Raw genomic sequence first — 20530 nt, 5'->3', positions numbered from 1 at the left:
CGATGCCAGTCAGACCCATATTGAATGATTTTTTTCTGTGTGGCACTGAGGCCAGTGATCTCACAATGACATGCCGATTGGCTTGCGTCAGACACGTCTTATCAAAAACTTTTACCTCACCTGGCGAGACACCACACGCGCGTCAGCATGCACGTACACCAGCGGTTCCTGTCGCAAACCACAACCGCCAGTCTGTTGGTGTACCCTGAGTCAGGTTTCATGTTTTTCTTTCTTGTGTTGCTTTTCCTAAATGCAGTGTCAATTTTGGGTAAACGACCCCCCCCACCCCCCACCACCACCCCATAACATGTGCATGGAAACTCCTTTCCATATAGGCTGGGTCCCCACACTCATAAGGGAAGTACTCGATGTGTGTGAGTGTCGGGGGGTGGGGGATGGGGGGGTCGCTGAGCATTAAACACGGGCTTGTGTTCATGATGAACCACTTCATGTGTCTGGAAATGAAGCCTACTGATGAGTAAGAGTGAGACCCCCCCACCCCCCTCACACACACACACCCCACCCTTCCTGGTAACCAGTAGGGTTTGCCAACAAGAGGAAGCAGTGGCAAAGGGACTAAGAGAATATTTCTAGATTTCTCAGAAAAGCCAGAATGTGTGAAGAGGAAGAGGAATGACTGCCGAATGTTGCTAAGAGAGCTGAGATACGTGAGAAGGGCACAGTATTACCACTGTGCCTTTAACACCCAACCATTTGTTCCCTTTTTCATGGGAAGCAATTTTTTTAAACATTTCTACTATTTGTTTAGAGAGCACAGCAGACAACAACAACCATTTACTGTGAAGAGTGTTGGGTTGAGTTTAGGCATCTCAAATTACTGTTTATGTTTCTGTCGATTTATGTCTCGACAGCCAAATGGATGGAGGATTCTTCCTCTACACTGAAATAGTTATACACATATACCAAGATTTAGAAAGCTTTTTTCATGTCTCTGAAAAAAGAATACGTTTCAAGATGTTACAAGTCTGGAGTTTCTTTGGGGGGAATTCTTTCATACAACTGCAACCAGCAGTAAATGGATTATGAAAAATATTTCTGGTTCTATTAAGTGCTGTCCTACAATGCCAAAGCCTGACAGAAATCTTGTTAGATCTGAGAAACCACTCAGTTATTTAACAATTTCTGTGGATGCCTGTACAATATATAGCAGACTTCTAGCTTGTTCCCATTTAGTGAAATAGTGTGTTTGATAAGGCAGAGGAAGTCAGCTAGATCCCCAGATTTGCATTCTTCTATTAAAAAAAACCCCATTATATTTGCCATCAGCACTGGCAGCTGCCTTCAGCTCAGTGTCAGAGATCACACAGGCACCCACCACCACCACCATCATCATCATCATCATCATCATCGTCCCACGCATGGTTTTATCTGCACCACACTACCTGCATGCAAATGACCACACTTTTCTGTCACACTGTGGAAAACAGTCCAATTACCAACACAGTTAAGTAGTCACAAATTAGTTTTCAACCATACACCCACAGACACTTAATGCACAGCTGAAAAGGGGGGATGGGTTGGGGGGTGAGGTAGAGCCAGCCAGGGAAAAAAACACTTCAAACACGTGGTTGGCCTATAATATGGCGTCAACCATCAAAATGGCGTCTCCTGAAAAAGAAGTGATTCATAGCTTCAAACCTTTTCCATTGTCAAGTACATAAAACATAAACGCAGTGTTTGCTCATGTAGAGAAAATGTATCAATCATGTCTGTGTGCCATGCAGAGTTTAGAAATAGGGTACACAGTACAGACATACATACACACACACACACAACACACAGAGAAAAAGACAGGCACACAAACACACACACAAACACACACACACACACAGAAAGAAAGAGGGAGACACACACACATACTTTCTGAGAGAGGATAATGAGACATGCCTTCGTCACTCCTGGAAATTTCCGGATTTTTCTGGTGACTCCCGACTTTGACGCCTCTGTCCCCTCACGTGCAGCAAACCCCAGGCAACCCCGCACACTTCCCTTTCATAATATTTTGGAGTCTGTGGAAATATCGGATAATATTTTCAAATGAATGGAAAGGACAACAACGGTTTCTGGACAACATTCATCTGCAGGCTTGTGCAATGTTTTTGTTTCGTAGGCTGAACTAGCTGTGTTTGGAACTTTTGATTGCAACATCAACAGAGGTATATATGTGCCCTATTTTTGCATTAGCGCTACATGAAGAGACAGAGACACAGTTATGCCTTCAGAACGTGTATAGATTTTCAAACAACACATCTTTTAGAGCCAAGGTTTGCATCACCAGGCCCCTGGTAGTGATCACTGGAAAATATAGCAGCAGTTGAAATAAAGGATGCATGATACCATTTTCTTTGGATAGACAGATATTCAAAGCTTAGTTTCTGACTAATTCATCATACAATGCCACTGCAGGAGTAGCTACAGCTCGTAGTAGTTATGATAATTCAAACACTTTGATTAGACATTTTGGTAAAGCACATCTTAATTACTCTGAATAAATGCTTTCCCTGAAAATGGAAACATTAATGCTTAATACAAACAGACACTAAGCAAATTATGCCATAGGGCAACTCAAGAGAAGACATTTGACATGATCATTACACAGGCATAACAAACATGAGACTAATCTCTGACCATGGAGTCTACATCAACAGGTCTCCAGAAGAAAGAACAACTTTGGTTCCTTAAGAAAATGATTATTCATGATTGAGACCTGCTTAGTAGAAAGGTTATTTTTATCATTGTGTTCTACAAAAAAAAAAAAAACTTAAATGGCTCTTCCATGGGAACTTTTTGTGGGGTCAAAAAGAGTATTTGTGGGTTTAAGATTGTTTTTCTTTTTCTCAGAGTGTACAGAAGATGTGTAGGAAGCCCATCTGCAGTGTTTGAAAGCTGTGGTCCTGAGTGTCCTGAATGTTTGTGTGGTGTGTGGGGGGACCTGGGAGACTGAGTATTTTCCACACATGAACACCTTACATAAACAAACAAATGAAGCTGCAATAAGGAGGTCAGGGAAGAGAAATAGGCATAAAGTGTAGGTGAAAGAGCACCGTGATAGAAAGAGAGACAGAGAGAGAGAGAGAGACAGAGAGAGAGAGAGCGAGAGAGAGAGAGAGAGAGAGAGTGAGTAGAGCATAGTCAGGTGACAGCAGCAGAGAGGTAGGCAGTGCGTGTGTGTGTATGCGTGCGTGTGTGTGTGTGTGTGTGTGTGTGCGCGCGTGAGTGGGGGTGACTAACGGAGTGTAGGCAGGAAGCTTTGGCGTTCAACAGGGGGTGGAGTGATGCAGTGTAGTTAAACCCGCCAGCAGCCTGTCCACCGATCACTCGCACCATGCTTCTCCACACAGGCTTTCCCTCAGTCCAGACTGACACACACACTCCACACTCACACACACACACACACGCACGCACACAAATATATATACATTCATTCTCTCTCACACACACATACACACACAGACCGGCATGTCCACAGGATACTGCAAACAGCCGTCGGCAAGCGCACAGACTGAGGAGGAGCGTGTGAAGGAGAGATGGAGAGAAAAAGAGGAAGGAGTCAAGCAAGAAAATGAAAAGAGAGAGGGAGTCAGACAGCATAGAGAGAGAGAGAAAAGGAGGGAGAGAGGGAGTGTGAGAGAAAGAGACAGAGAGTGAGGGAGTAAGAGCAACGGAGCGAGAGGGAGAGAAAAAGAGAGAGAGAGACAGACGGAGCAGAGACAAAGACTACTGCTTGAAGAGCTGTTTCCTGCAAGCCATGTGCACAGGTAGGAACTATTTCAAACATTCAACAGAGACTCTTCAACTGTGTCACTGCGTGAGAATGTGCCCTGCAGTCTGGAAAGTCAGTTGTTTTTACTGTACTTTATCATAGAAGCATGACTGCTGTATTTTGTATGACTGTAATAATTTACAAGAATGAACTTAGACACTCTAGATGCAAGACTTTGTGATATAACTTTGGGGATTTCCGATTGCATGTTATAGTGCATTTTGTGTTTTTTATTCTGTAAAATATGTTCTATCTGATAGCTATTTTGCTGTTCATGCATGTGATCGATGCATTTGCTATGAAATACTTAGAAAAGTGAATGAGTGCAAGAGAGAGAGAGAGAGAGAGAGAGAGAGAGAGAGAGAGAGAGAGAGAGAGAGAGAGAGAGAGGACATGCTGAGCGCGTGTACAGAAGTGTGGGAATATCTGTGCTCTGCTGGTGAGGAATGTGTCGGACAGAAACCCAGCTCTCTTTGTTCTCCCCAGCTGCGTGGCAGTTTACGTGAAGATAAATAACACACACACACGCGCACACACACACACACACACCCTCACATTCAGACAGACACACACACACACACACACACACACACACACACGCACACACCTTTTCCCTTCCCATGAGGAGGCAACCACTGAAACCCCATAACGATGCCATGAAAAATGCATGGAATGTGATTATCAAGTGTTTTTGTTTGCCCTATCTCGAGTCCCTCGGCTAAGAAAACCAGATCAGTGAAATGTTCACGCAGAATAGGAAACTTATTGTGTGGGTGTGCATTCGGGGGTGGATGTGTGTATCGACGTGCATACGACTCTAAGTGAGCAGGCTGTAGGTGTATGTGTGGGTGGAGATGTGTGTGTGTGTATGTTTCTGTGTGTGTTTCTGTGTGTGTCTGTGCACAAGCACAAGTGTGTGGGTGTTCGGTTATAGGTATTTGCGTGGGTGGCTGTTGCTGGGTATGTGTGGGTGAAGAAGTGCATGTATGGTAAGTTCATGGACATAAACGTTTAGTTTTTAAATACCAGTGTGTGCACATGCCTGCACACAGACAAACACACACTTTCTCCCTCTCTCTCTCTCTCTCTCTCACACACACACACACACACACACACACACACACAGACACACACACTGGGGTGCCTGTCAAACTGTGGGCATTCCAGTGTGCTCTAAAACAGCGCTGAATGGCGCAATGAATGCTGAGAATTTGGGGGCTGAGAGGTGAAGACAAAAGCCAGGGGGATATTTAAGAGGGCTTAGCTCCGACAGATCCCTGGGAATCAGTCCCCCGGTGCAGAGGGAAAATCCAACGGGCAGGCTAGTATTTCAGGTTCAGCTGGAGCCAGTTGCTTGAACGCTCAGGGGCTTTCCCAAAACACTGGCACACGAGGGGGGGTGGGAGAGAGGTGGGGTGGGGTGGCGGGACACAAAGAAACCCACCTGTAGCATGGCGACATTGGGCTGCTGTTCTTTAAAGTCTGGTGCATTTATCAAACTGGGTGTTAAAGTTTAGGTTTTTCTTATTGTTTTTTTTTTGGGGGGGGGTTAAGGAAATATTTTTAAGATGTAGGTTAGATGTTTGGCTGTCAGCTCTTGGTGCCTGATCCTGTACCTCAACATATCTTTTGGTTCTACCTGCGGTCAGGTCTGGTAGGCTGAGGTCAGGGAAGGAGGCTGAGCTCTGAGGCTGCGGGGTGAGCACATTCAAAGCTGAGACCTCCTTACCACCAGATGGCCATACTATACTTAAAAAATAACTCTTAAACATTTAACACCTCCACCTCTGTATTTAGATCCCTGCATTTATGGTTAGAATTGACAGTAAAGAGAGCGAGTACAGTCATTAGTAGTGAGGACTGTCTTGTGGCAGTTGTCTTTGGTCAAAGCTGTTCAGGACTTAGCCCAGACCTGTAGGGGTGTCCCCTGGGAAATATTTTTAAATTCTTGCAGCTAAATGCACCATTTGCATACAGTTAGAGACAGAAACAGTAAGAAACATGGCATGCAGGGCCTGTCGTCTGTCCGACTCACATGAACATTACCCCATCCATTATACCACATGAAAACACTTTATGCTAGGTCACTCTGACACAGGACATAGATAAAAAGGAGATAACATTTAAGAGGTGTTTATAGACTTATATATAAATGTATACATTACATTTAATCAAAAAACACAACGTCAGCCTTTGTCTAGATAGGCCTATCAAGAGTGCTGATTGGAGATCAATTTGAAACTGGGAGATATTCAAGTCGAGTCTAAACGGTTCACATAATTTCATTCCTTTTTACCTTTCTCTTGCCCAGACGGGTAGCAACAGGAGAGAACTCTTCCTCCATCTCCTCTGTGCCTTGTCTTCATCCTTTTTCTTTTTGAAAAAGCTTCTTATATCATAGCCTTCAAGGCTTGCTGTAGTAAAATTTGCTAGCTAGGTACCACCCGATGCTAACCATGGCTAGCCCTGTAACTGGTGCGCTTTCTCTCTCTCTCTCTCTTTTTCTCTCTCTCATGCTCACACAAAATGCGCACATGTGAAGTAGATTGAATGACTCACAGAGGACGCAACATGTTCTTGATCAATATCAATATCATATTATTATCCTATTCTTATTTTTGTAAAAAAATAAAATAAAAATGGATCAGTGTCTGAAATAGCGTTTTATCTTATGTGCTTATATAGCAGTCATGATACAACATATTATTTGATAAATAATTGCTGTGTCTTACTACTCAATGCACTGACTTAATCAATCAACACAAAGTTTGAAATAGTCCTCAAGTCTCAATATGTTGCAAACTGTACCCCACCCAGCCTCTCACCCTCAGGCTTATTTTAGCAAGAATCAAACCAAGACTGCTATCTCTTCCTCTAATGAAGTCACTTGTGAAACTTTGTAGTGCAGACTTCCTTAATTTTGCACTTAAAACTCTATGATCTTTTGAAACGCCATAGTCAAAACCTGAATTGCGTGTTTTGCGTTACCTTGGCTTACCTGAAACGACCTCATTTCACAGATTTCCCCTCCTCAAGTTGCTGACGTCAAGATCAGGGAGCAGATTAATTAAGTCCATGGAGAATTTGCAATGATTTCCCTCATTAAAATATGATTTCACTCAGGGGATGTCAAATCAATTAACATGTATAAACCACAAGGATGATGGCCACCTGGATTGGGTATACAAAATATCTTTTGTGCTCTTAAAAAAACAGAAACAAGTGAAACACACACACTTACACAAAATAGGTCTTGACTGGAAGGATCAGCCCTGCCTGCCAGACACCTCTGATGTAGATTTCGACTGCTTTCATGGACCTGAAAGGCATCTCTGTGAGGGCAAAAAGAATCTCTCAATTGTGATGATTAATCCTAGTGAAAGGGTTTTAGTGGAGCTTTGGAGGAGTGTTACATTAGAAGCTAACTAATGAGAATTATGGGTGCTGTCCTGCTGCCCAATAGTCTGTCAGTAAAAATGAAAGACAAACGCCCTGTCCTTCATGTTATTGGGATTATCCATATTATATATATATCCCCTAAAAGCACATATCATCAATCGCTTAGTGATATGATGTATTTTTGAAGGCTTGAGATGATCCTCCTTTGACTTACGCAGAAAAAAATAACTCTGTTGCAGTGCACACAGATGCACACACAACACACACACACACACACACACACACACATGCACGCATGCACACACACACAAGCGAAGCCCAACTCCTAGAGTAGTTATTCATTACAACAGCTCGGGTTTATCTAAACAAATGCAACATGTCCTTTAGACCACGGTCAAACAAATTCCGCGCCGTGGAAGTCGATTGAAGTCTCAGCCGATTGAAGTTGCCACGCCAAGATGAGCCTGTCCCCTGTGTCAACAGTGGGGAGATACCTGTAAGCTCAGGTAATGTTTGGATGGTGGGGGATGATCCTTGATTGGGCCAAGGTCATTAAAGCCCTCTGTTTACAAGCAACGATGCAGTGACAGCATAAGCAAATCAAAGATTCAACACTGATTTGCCTGTCCAGCAAGTATTCCCATAAATCGTCAGCAAATGCTGTAAATGTACTTAAAATAGTGTCTAGAAGAATTCACATCATGAAAGCGAAGAATACATCAGGTACGCATAGGATATGGGTCATTTGTGGTCACACTATGGAATGCATCTAAATAACAACTGACAACTAAATTATTACGTTTACTTTTAACAATTCTGGCAAAGCATACACTGTTGATATTAACCATCAGTAGGGTTCTCATCTATATAAAAATGTCTAAGAGAGTTGTATATTCATATGATGCTATAGTGGAATACCCCCAAACTGTACTGGGGAAAACTTCAAACTGTGTTGTGTTATGTCCAACGCAGACTAAATATTGTATCTAATGATACGGTAATATTTAGTAATATTTGCCTTAAGGCAGTCTAACAAATCACAGGAGCCATTTTAAGTTCTTTCAAGAGTACACAAGGAATTTAGACTCTTAATGCCATAACAGACGTGCCATTACTTAATTAAGTATCTTTTATGACTATAAAATACACACTGTAATTTATTTTGTTCTCATAATGGGAAAAAAATTGTCTCACAATTGGATTCACAAATTGGTCTCTTACAAAGGTAGGATTATGGATATCTGAAAGAAACAACAAGTCTAGAATCCATGGTGTAAGAAAACAGCTTAAGAAACTCTTTTATCTACTGATTTCCAAAAACACAATGTGTTTCAACTATGTATGTTTAAACATTTGCACATGATGCGAAACACATATGGATTATTTTCACGGCCACCAAACAACCCAAAGACATGTGACTGGCACTATCATGACTGTACCAGGTCATATCTGAAGAAATCCCAAGCACAACCTCAAACTAGACAAATTTCCCCTAATGCATCATCGACTCTCACCCTGAGGGTGTTGAAGGTGCTGAAATGAGACGCTATATGACAAAGAGAAAGGGCACATGGAAAACAGAAGAGAGAGAGAGAGAGAGAGAGAGAGAGAGAGAGAGAGAGAGAGAGAGAGAGAGAGAGAGAGAGAATACTTCAGCTGTCATTTTAACACTTTGGAAATTTTATGTAAATGGCTACCTCCCCTGCCCATCGCATGTGCCCCCTCCCACCCCCCACGTGCCTCCTATCTGCCTCTGGGCCAAGGACTCAGGTCAGGGCTGACTAGAAAGGAGAAGGCTGCCGATAGCCTGTTGCCGAGGTGACAGTGTGGTCGGTTAGGTGAACTCCCATTGTAATCGTTTCCTGACAGTCATATTCTTTGGTGAAGCCCCTTGTATCTACTGTAAAAACAACTCTGCTCATGAGAAAGAGAAGGGGTGGGGGTCTGAAGACAGGGAGAGAGAGAGAGCTAGAGGGAGTAAAGAAGGAAGAAGATCTTTCTTTCCTCTCTCTCTCTTTCTTCACTTTTGCCTGGTCTTCCCATAAGACTGTCCACAAAGAGACATGTATGACTGAGAATGTTAGTCATTCAGTGACATGCAAATTATTATTGACACGATATGAAATGTGATTTCCACTCACTGTCCACTGTGAAATCATCTAGAAGCCCCTCAATGTTCTTTCAGGATTACGCAGGTTTTCAGAAACTCACTTTTCTAGGTTTGTTTCAGAGTAGTCATTTTAATCCATTTGTGGGTGCATTTTACTTGTTGCTAGTGTGTGAATGAGAAATATATTAGTTTTTTCTTGGATTCTTGGATTTGTGGTGCAAGGATTGTGTCAGTTATCTTCCAGAAAATAGTAAGATATGAAACCGTGTTCTTAAAGCCATTAAATAAATTCAGTATTGTCAACCAATCTACAGAAAATCAAGCCAAATCTATTAAATCGTTTATAAATAAATCTGTTGTAATTTAATTAACAAATTATGGGTATATCTATTTAATATAACAGGTTAACAGGTGACTGCAACTTTTGTCTAAAGAATGGACAGCTGTTTTAGTGGCAAGGTGGTGAGATGAAGTATTCAATCAGATATTTAGAAAATCTACAGATATTGTCAATGTGTTCTCCTCAATGAGAAGAGTATTAATTAGTATAAAGACATGGTGTCTTGGAACCATGAACAGGTGTCGAATTTCATGCTTGTCTTTCTCAGAACTCGTGGGACATTCTAAAGAGGCTAATTCAGTTGAGATTTCTGAGAAGTTTGTTACTTAATCAAGATGTGTCGCTTTAAAAAAAAAGAAAAAAAAAGAAAGAAAGGAAATGAAAAAAAAAAACAACGTTCGGTGGCCGAGGACTTTCCTGAATCCCAGCTCAAAATGTACGCGCGTGTACATCTATCTGAGCTGTCCACCACCCGCCGCTTGTCGCGGGGACGGCCCCGACAGCACGGGGGATTTCTGAAGTGATTCTTAGCTGTACTGAGCGGGGGCCGAGCTCTGTTAGTGTGAATGGGCAGCATGTGTTCGCGGAGCGCATTAAAACGAGTGGTATTTCCTTACCGATTTGGTATGCACACCGTGAAAAGCCTCGAGGGGACCGATAAGGGAAGAGGGGATATGACAAGCAGATGAATGACTGATGAGATCATTAGCTTTATGCGCATGGATTTTGCGCTATCGACTCTCTCTTGCAATGTGTTGATCGAAGCTCCTTTTCACCTCTTGGTTGTATTTTTTTTCCGCTCTTCTGCTTCTGTTTTCCTGGACTACAGCGGTGGAGTGTCGCACAACGGAATGTGTCTGCTACTCCCGACTTATCGCATGGGCAACGGCGCTGGTGCGCAAGGGTGGAAGAACGTGGCCCTGCAGTTGAGTCAGACAAAAGGTAGGTCTATGCTTTTGTTTATTTTGAAAATATGTCTTCACTTTCCTCCGCATGGCCGCTGTTCTCGTCATTGGTGTGCTCGGAATGTTTTGCATTAGACTTTCGCGGCATGATATGGGTCGAGATATCTCAAATTAGTCGTGAGAACCATTCATAAAATAGTCGCTTTATTTTTTAATTGGTTACTTTGTTTGGCTTTTGATAAAATTGAGTAGGCTATTCCGATGTTTGCTTGGGGCTTCGGTGCACAAGCCACCATCTTCAACGCTGCAGAGCAAGACACCGTTGAGCATGGTGTAGCCTCTGAGTGTGTGGTCTGTCTCTGCTCTGACGAATATATTTTACAGCCCGGCTCCGAAAAAAGTCTTATAATTAGGGAAACTTGTTTGAAGTCGCGTCAGTGCGACGGTTCAGCCACCAATAAATACCACAGCAGCCTATGAAGTGAAATGGCAGTGGTGAAATAATAGTTAAACCGAGATAGTGTGTAGATGTGTTTTTTCCCCTTCTTCTTCTCTCTTCTTTAAGTTAGGGAGGAGGGGTGGTATGTGTGCCGAGGAGAAGGAAATTCTTGTGTGTTTTGGAATGCTACTGCCCCAGGGGAGACCCCGTGACTGAAAGAATTGAGTTGGGGAATAAAATAGAGGGTCGAGTTTTGGTGAAAGAGAAAAGGAGAGGGGGCGAGGGAGGTGGCATGCAAAACGGCCACATTTCCCCGTTCTATCTTTCTCGCCTTTAAATGACAACTATTACTTCACTGTGCAATAAAGTATAGGGAACGGCCGTCACCAATTACATAGCCCTAACTGGGTTGGATATATGCTATGTTGCTATCTACTAATCAAAACGAACATTGGAAACCACCTGTAGTAATAATGATAATAATAATAATGTGACTGTAAAATTGCATGACCTGGTTGTTTGCAGTGGTCACTTTCGTGACAGGTAGTCAAGTAGCCTAATTTTCTCTATCGTGTCAAACAAAGTGACAAAATTATCGTTACAATGGTCATTGACTAACAGATGCTGAGTATTACTCTCATTCTCTGTAGTCCTTGGGTTATTCACACTCTGACGTTCTGTTTGAAGAATTTTGGAGGAAAGACTACTTAGTCAGGTTATTACCTGCATTATTACAACAAAAAAATAGTATGCTCTTACCTCAAATATTTTCCAACAGGGGGCACTTGTGAGACGTACAAGTTTTAACTTTCCCACTCATGCAGTGGTCGCAGGACCACACATACACCACCATGTCTGCTGTTGGTTTTTGTCATTCTTGGGGAAAGATTTGACCACTTTCACCCAAGTTGGTTTAATAGAGCGAAAACAATGTAACAACACGTTTATTACACATGAATAACGGAGTAACAGCTGGATTGCTTGGTAGGGCCATATCAGAGACACAAAGAGAATCTGAATCCAGTTTAGTGTTGAGAGCTGATATGTTGCTCTTGGCGACAATAAACCTCTTCACAGTGCCATTTCTGCAAGTCTGCTTGGCTGGCTAGAAAAACTGTAATACAAGCTGTTTTAATGTTGCAGCACTTCCTTGTTCATTGGCTATTCACCAACTAACAGTCTGTGAAAAAAGGATATATACAAAACTCCTACCAACATTTCACTGATACAGTAACATACTGACCAACATCTTAAGATTTAAATGACATTTTTTTTGCATTTGCCTCTGTAACTCAACAGATAGTTGATGAATTTGTCACATTTTGTAGCATGTGTTTTCAGTTAATGTGAAATATCTTGTTGCTCTATTATGCCAGAGTATTCAAACTGCTGTCAGAATCCGTGTCAGCAGGTTCCCTGCACTCATTTTAAGTGCTGATAATGGATCCAATGTTTCTGGCTTCACAATTGGCTGTGTGAAATGAATACAGATGATTCTGCATGCGAAATGGACGGGCTTAAGTACCTCTCAACAGACCCTGACGTTCCACTGTAGGAATCATAATGGCCTGCTTTGGGGGCATAATTGCTACATTTTCACTTTCAATTATCTTTCAAAGGTGAAAGCCACTGAAATAGGCAGTGCAGGCGCAGACACAAAACAATACGTTTTACACTTTTAATGAAGACTCAGGCATGGTTAAACCACAGTCAGACTTCAGACTGTAATGTAATGTAATATACCTGTATGGAATGGGTACTAATACATGCAATGTTCCATTGATTGTAAGTCAAAACCTGCATTGTAATGCAACATCAATATGCACTATGTACAAATATCCACTGTACCAGGCAACAGTGATAAGCACAATATACAAAATATATCTGAGGTTATTACTGTTTTATGTAGTGCTTGCTGAAATAACAATAACAAGGTTTGAAATAACAAAAAATGGTGCTGTAGGTTGCTACCTGAAGTTTTGAAAAGGTCATGGGGTCTAGTATAGCAGGGTTGTGTTTATAATTTATTAGCAGAACAGGATAAAGAAATGTTTAAAAATTCCACCACTCTGCCTTTGGGATGGAGGCTTTGGTTTCTTCAGCAACAGTTTGAGCCACTGCGAAAGAGTAGCAGGGCTGTTAGTGGCCGCCCACACACACATCTGAATTATTTTAATGAGCAATCTGTCTCATTTGAAAACCAGCACTAAGTCTGCCCATTCCTCAAAATGAAAAAAAGAAAAAACAAAACAGATTAACGCTTGTTGACATGTCTGCTCGAAAAATGCCTGACCCAGAATTACACGCACAAGGAAGCTAGTATTTGAAAGACAGATAATAAAAAAAATCATAATTAGTTATGTATTTGTGTGTTATCATTTGGGTTAACCAACAACTTTAACGTTAAGTGTTTAGACATTATGCACATTCTAGAACCCGACGGGAAATATGACAAATTGAACGGCTGCTACATTTTTAACATGGTAATGAACGTCTGCGCCCGGACACTAGAATACATTTATTAGGTCATAATATTTTTCTTGTCTGAAGTGAAAATAGTCAGGAAACCACTTTGCTAGATCAAGTTCAACACAAGCATAATCGTACAACAACAAAATAGCCTTTTTCCTTGACTCCAATTGTCTTCCATGAACCCAGGGCCAAGTCCAGAAACAATAAGGAGAGCGATAAAAAGTGTTTTCAGTGCTTGTGATTTACATTATTTTTCTTTTCTCCGTCCCACTTCCAGGGCTTTGCGTTCTTTGAAGGGGAGTGGCCGCATGTAGAAGAGTTGACGACCTCGCCTTGCCTCGTCGGTAGACCTGTCTCCTAAAGGTAAAGACACTCATCTGTTTCTCCTGTGCAGCTATAGAGGGTTGGTGTAATGGTAGTGCTTGCAACTCTCCAGTGGACAGTGAGTGTGTGTGGTTAGAGGAGATTTGAGTAGTTTGAGGAGTTGTGTCCATTAAGTCTGTGGGTTGAGGCGGTGAACGATATTGACGACCTGCTTGATATGCCCCCCCGCATCAGCTTGGTCCAGAGTAAGTTGTTAAATGGTGTCTGTAGGCTTTAGGGTCTCGGATTGTGCTTCTGGAGGAGCTCGGTACTTCAAACACACACACACACACACACACACATATACATGTGTAAGAGCACACACACATGCAGTCAGCCCCCACACCGTGTTGAATGCCATTCTCAGATGTAAGGCACATGACATCATTAAAGGAACGCTCCCCTCGGTGTGGGCTCCGCTTGTGTGTAGGGAATGAGTGGGAGAGAAAACGAGAGCGAGTGAGCGAGCGAGCGAGCGAAGAAGCGAGAGCGATTGGAGACGTGGAGAAAAAGAGAGAGAGAGAGAAACAGAGAGCATCCTGATGGTTGGGCCCGTGGGCTCTGTGCCCAGCACTGACTCCCACTCCTTGGCTTATGTGGGTGGGAAGAGTGGGCAGGCAGGCAGTGAGTCATGCTCCTCCAGCTCTTCACTCAGGGGCACCTCCTCTCCTCTCCTCTCCTCTCCTCTCCTCTTTTCTCTTCTCTTCTCTTCTCCACTCCTCTCCTCCTCTCTTCTCTTTTCTTCTTCTCTCCTCTTCTCTTTTCCTCTCCTCTCCTCTCCTCTCCTCTCCTCTTCTCTTCTCTTCTCTTCTCACCTCACTTCTGTCCTCTCCTCTACTCCACATCTCTTCCCCTCCTCTCAATCCTACTCTTCTTTTCTCCTCCTCCTCCTCCTCCTCCTCCTCCTCCTCCCTGTTCTCCTCTTGTCTCCTGGTTCTTCTTCAGATTAGCTCCTGTCCTCATCTCCACTCTGCTGTCCTCTCCTTGTCCCACTTCTATCTTCTCTGCCTCTTGATTCACCCTCCTCTTCCTGAATCTCTTCCCCGTCTCTCCTGTCATCTCATATCCTCTGTGTGTTCACTGAAGTAAGGCAGTCTTTGGAGTCTTTTTTTTATGGGTGACAGAGAACATCTGTGACTAGCTGGAGACACACTGTATAGACTGAGAGACAGCAAGAAGTCAAGACTTGGAAAGATGGATGGATGGATGGATGGATGGATGGATGGATGGATGATACTCTTTGTGTGTCCTTGTTTCATTTTGTCCCCTAAGTGCCCACACTTGGCAGATTCACTTGCATATGTCAAATTTCCATGTCCCATGCTTGTTGTCTGTCATTTGGTTGCCAAGTGGTTCTATTCAGTCTCAACATGCTCCCGGTGAGTCACGTACCACAAAAATGTAGTTTGTGCCGTATTTGGGGTGAGGGTTAAGATATGTGCCATATTTGGGGTGAGGGTTTGTGCCGTGTGACCAAAAGGAAGATGGCTGCCGTTGCCATTTTGATAAGGATGCACCACCACAACCACCACCCGCTGTGTTGTGTCTCTGTTGGATGATAGCCCGGATAGTCTAATCGTAAAGCACATGGCGTCTCGCGCCGTCCCATCGCTTAGGACATTACTCACTGGCTGCAGTAAAGGTCACATTAAGAATAAGTCATTCTGTGCACTGGGGAGGGGCCGCTTCCAAATAAGTAGACCGATGGAATCACACGCGAGGGCAGCGCCAGACAATACACCAGCAACCAGGAAGTCGACAGGGGAAACTGGGACAGCCCTCCTCCCGTCCAGGCGCAGCCCACCCCCGAATTAGTGACACACAGGCAGGAACATCGCCCCTCCGGCCCACACACACACACATACACACACACACACACACATACACACACACACACACACACACACACACACACACACATACACACACACACACACCCACACACACCCACACACACACACACACACACACCCACACAGACTATCCCCCACCCTCAGTGAGCCGTCTGCTGGCAGTTGAGCTTGATAAAGATATCTGTGTGTGTGTGTGTGTGTATTTGTGTGTGTGTGTGTGAGTGTGTGTGTGTGTATGTGTGTGTGTGTGCTGTATGCTGGAGGAAATGAACTCTGGTGACCCCCCCTGCTCAGTGAACAGCTGTTAAAAGCCCACTCCTCTTTTTTCTCTCTTCTCCCCCTGTTGTCTCTCTCTCTCCCGCTCTCCCCTCTTTCTCTCTCTCTTTCTCTCTCTCCTATTGGTGCTGTACTCTCACCTTCTCATCCTCTGCTCACTTCTCAGATAAGTGTGTCCTTTTGTCTTTCTTTAACCCTTTCTGTCCTTCTCTGTCTATATCAGTCTCCCCCTCTAATTGTTGCCCCCTTACTCTCCATCCCTGCGGCTATTAGACTCCCCCAGTTCTGTCCCTTAAGTGTGTGTGTGTGTGTGTGTTGCGGTGCGTTTTCACTCATGTCACCTCGCCAACCCAAACAGTGCAATCAGTCCCCGCGGCGGGTTACGCCACTCTCCCCTCCCCTGCAAAGAATCTGGGTGACTCCGGGTGGTGGCTGCATTGTGTAACATCAGCACTTTCTCTCCTGGCCCAGCTGGACGGGATAATTGAAGGTGGTACTCCAGGAGTCCCTGAGTCTAGCCCGGACCCGACCAGCCCAAGGCGGAGAGGCGTGGAGGGGAGGGGGGGGGGGTTGCCGGCCCTGGGTGTGAAGCAGGAAGTGCCGCTTGGTGTGGTCAATGTAGTCGTTGCTGCTGGTGACGGGGGAGGTGGAGGTGGAGGGTGGAATGGAATGTAATGGAATGTTATAAAAGAACACGCTCGGAACTCAGGATGAGGGCGTCAGCTCTCGCACAGCCCACACAGCACACAGCACACCCACACCCACCCACTCGTACGTCCGCCTGCCTGCCTCTGGTGTTACTGCTGTAGCTGGCTCTGCCACCTCTCTCTCTCTCTCTCTCCCTCTCTCTCTCGCTCTCTCTCTCTCTCTATCTCTTTGTCTCTCTCTGTGCCCCCCCCTCTTTCTTCTCTCTCACTCTCTTTCTCTCACTCTCTCACTCTCTCTCACTCTCTCTCTCATTCTCTCTTCATTCCCTTCACTTTTCCCCATCCTCTCGCTCCCTGTTTTTGCTCCGTGGGTCTGAGTGGAGTGAAGAAGAAGAGGAAGAGAAAAAAAGGGGGGGAAGTGGAGACTCCCATCTCCCCTGGCTCAATGCCGGCGAGCCCACCAACAGGATGCACGCAGGGGGGAAGCGTGACCAGAGCGCAGGGGTCACGGTGGAGCAAGGCGGGGGTCCCCGCATCCTGGGTTTACAGGGACAGGAGCCAGGGTGGGACAGGAGAGAGAGGAGAGAGGAGAGAGGAGAGAGAGCCTGGGTATGCTGGTCTGTCTGTGTGTGTGTGTGTGTGTGTGTGTGTGTGTGTGTGTGTGTGTGTGTGTGTGTGTGTGTGTGTGTGTGTGTGTGCATGTATCTGTATTTGTGTGTGTGCGTGTGTGTCTGTCTGTGTTTCAGTGGGTGCATGTGTGTGGGTGGTTGTATGCGTTGGTGGAGTGTGTAGGCAGATGAGAGGGAGAGAGAGAGAGAGGGAGGAGGGAGAGGAGAGAAAAGAAGTGGGTGTTTGAGGGGGCGATGAAGCAGGCGACAAGAGACCGAGAGCGAGAGAGGAAGAGAGAGAGGGAATGTGAGAGTGTGCAAGTGAGCGAGAGAATGAGAGAGATTGCAAGAGAGAGAGAGAAAGAGAGAGAGAGAGAGGGAGGGAGGGAGGGAGAGATCTCAGCTGCTTCTCATCCAGCTCTTTTTAAAGGGCCAGCTCGGGGAGGAGCAGACGGGTAGGCACTCTTTAATGGAACCCTAGAGCTTTTACTTTCTTCCCCATCCCCCACGCAAGAACTCCCCAGACCTCACACAGCTGCAGCCACCGCTACGAATGCACACACATATACATGTACACACACAGACACACACACACACACATGTGCATGAAAATATAAACACATGCTCAAATGAACACATAAACACACACACAAACACACAGATAAAGTAGCAGGCAAAGAAACAAATGATTATATACACACAAATTATTATATACTGTACATACAAACACATATACAGGCTCACATTCACATTCTAATGAACAGACACACACACACACACACACACACACACACACACACTTACACGCACACACACACACACACACACAAATACACAGATACACAAAAACACTCTAAAGAGATGGATACACCAACACTGAATACTCCTTGTACAAAGCTTCACACAATATCTACAATTCTATATTACAATGCATGGTTATTACTATAGCAGAAGACATTGTAATAACATGCGCTTATAACAACTGTTATAACATAGTAGAATATGAAGTTTTTAATGAGATGTCTAATCGTCAATATAGAAATAATGTCCTCCTAAATTGACTTGTTATCTCACATATGAAATGATATCAATTAAACCATATATTTTCAAAATGAAACAAGAACCAGTAATGTCTTATAACCAAGCAAGAACCAGTATTACATTTTATAACACATTAACAAGCTGTAATAAGATATTTGAATGCAATCGATAGTGTAGCAAAACCTCCGCTGACCTCCTCTTCTCCTTGTAATATTAATAATTACAATGAATCGATCAGCACATTAAAAAGGCATTCCAGTGAACGTGAAGCGTTGTTTGGGCATCTAAAAAGGCATTCCAGTGAACGTGAAGCATTGTTTGGGCATCTTTTTAGAGGTGGCGCCTGTTGGTTTAGAATGACGCGGTCACAGGTGATCACACCACCCAGATACACATCTACCTCCTTTTAACGTTCGCATTCCTGTTCACACACCACAGCTGGCCAAGCCTCTGCCAAAAGGAAAATATCAGATCCATTTCAGATTGGGGTGAGAAGAAAAAAATCTACCTAAACTAAGTCATCGGACAGAAGCAGCCAAGTTCAACGGTGCGTGGATTGAGATAAGAGCAATCCAAAAATTCCGAAAGGTTCCTCCTCAACGATCGTTTATCACTGCCACTGTGAGTCTCCAGGCTTAAGCTAATATTAGCGGTCGATGCAATGTTGATTGTTAATAGGATGCCAGGATCTAGGGTGCAAATGCCTGGCATTTTTCTCTCACTTTTTTTTCCCAAGTACCCACCCTAAATGTAAATCACTCTTTGCTCTTTGTCAGCTATTCAAAACGCATGGTTGGCATAGCGATGACGAAATCCTGGGTGCCTATTTTGTGCCTTTAAAAGAGCAGGAGGGGCTGGTGGGATGATCCCCTTACAACCCCTCCTGCTTTAGTACCCCCCCCCCCCACCCCTCATGCCCTGCCTCTGCCCCACTTGGTCCCCCAGACAGTAGAAGAGTAGGGGGCAGGGCAGTGGGGGTGGTGGGGATGTGAGGTGGAATGTAAAACAAACGAGTGTGCTCTATCTCGAGCTGATAAGGGACCTCAGTCATACCAGGGAGGCATGACCGTGACATCATGGCTGTGTCGCCCGCACATCTCTCTCTCTCTCTTCCTCTCTCCTTCTCTCTCTCTCCCTCTGTCCTGGGGCCAGGCTCTGGCCACCTAATATAGACATCCAGCCTGCGGCCAGAAGCACAACCAGCGCCACTGCTGGGACTGGCAGCCGGCATGGGACACCCCGACAACCCGCTGGCATCCAGCCACTGTGCGCTTAAAGAGAGAGAGAGAGAGAGAGAGAGAGAGAGAGAGAAAGGGCAGGAAAGGTTAGAGAGGGAAAGAGAGAGAGAGAGAGAGAGAGAGAGAGAGAAATAGAAATAGAGTGAGAGCAGTGAGGGAGGTAGGGTTAGGGAGAGGGAGCAGAGAGGGAGAGAGAGAGAGAGAGAGAGGCAGTGAGAAACAGAAAGAGAGAGGGACTCAATGAGTTTGGGAGCGAGTGACGTGTGTCTGACGTCTCTTGCCAGCTGACTGCCCAGATTCCTGCGAGGCTGAGTGGAGACAGTGGTCCAGTCATGTGCCCGCTCACCCCCTGGCAGAGCTAAGTTGGCGTGGTGCATGCGGCACTGAGCGCCAATTTAGGCACAGCCAGAGGGTCTTCCATGTTGTCATACTGGAGGCGCATAGTGTTCTGTTGCCCCAAATAAGTATATCTAAACCGACTGGTTGTTCCTCTTTGGATTGAAATAGTTGACTAGGCGCTGACTGCTGAGAATGGACAGGTGGTGATAGCTTATTGACCAAGTGTTTTGAAGAGGGAATATCACAACTTTAATTTACAGGTGATCAGGGGACAGTTGATTACATTGATGAGCATACTATAGAACATTGTCTGTGATTATTTATGCTTCTTTTAAAATTACAATACATTTCACAGATGTGGAAATACTTTATGTAGAAGAAAATCTATAAGGTGTACAAGTCAAACGTTCAAATTTCAGTAAAAATAGCATGTTATTAAATAAAGAGTATATTTGTCATCTGCTGTTGTTAAGTGTGGCATACCAGCACAGTCTGTCATTTCCACCCTCATGTGATCTAAATGAGGGAGCATGTGCTATTTTGCGTGAACTCAGTGGTGTGGTCTGTAAGAGCGAGGGGGTCACCCATCCGACTAGGACATGCCTTTTTATCTGTGTTTATGCGGCTTTGGGCTGCCCAGGATCACACCTCTTATCCTAGAGGAATGTGAAGAATTTCTCTCTCTCTTTCTCTCTCTCTTTATCCCTCCTCTCTCT

General features: G+C 44.4%; 1 long non-coding RNA gene across 2 annotated transcripts in view; it reads left to right on the top strand.

Moving 5' to 3' along the window:
• The first annotated feature begins 3265 nt into the window (after window positions 1-3265).
• LOC116225197 overlaps window positions 3266-20530 on the top strand; it is a 37294-nt gene continuing 20029 nt past the window's right edge. For both annotated transcript variants that reach the window (XR_004165971.2, XR_004165970.2), the window contains exons 1-3: window positions 3266-3779; window positions 10463-10575; window positions 13727-13812. This is a non-coding gene — a long non-coding RNA (uncharacterized LOC116225197). The remainder of the gene's footprint in view (window positions 3780-10462; window positions 10576-13726; window positions 13813-20530) is intronic.

This window comes from Clupea harengus, chromosome 2, assembly GCF_900700415.2.
Source record: "Clupea harengus chromosome 2, Ch_v2.0.2, whole genome shotgun sequence".
NCBI classification, from domain to species: Eukaryota; Metazoa; Chordata; class Actinopteri; order Clupeiformes; family Clupeidae; genus Clupea; species Clupea harengus.
Note: the sequence above shows the minus strand (reverse complement) of the source record. Positions and strands in the feature narration are given on the sequence as shown.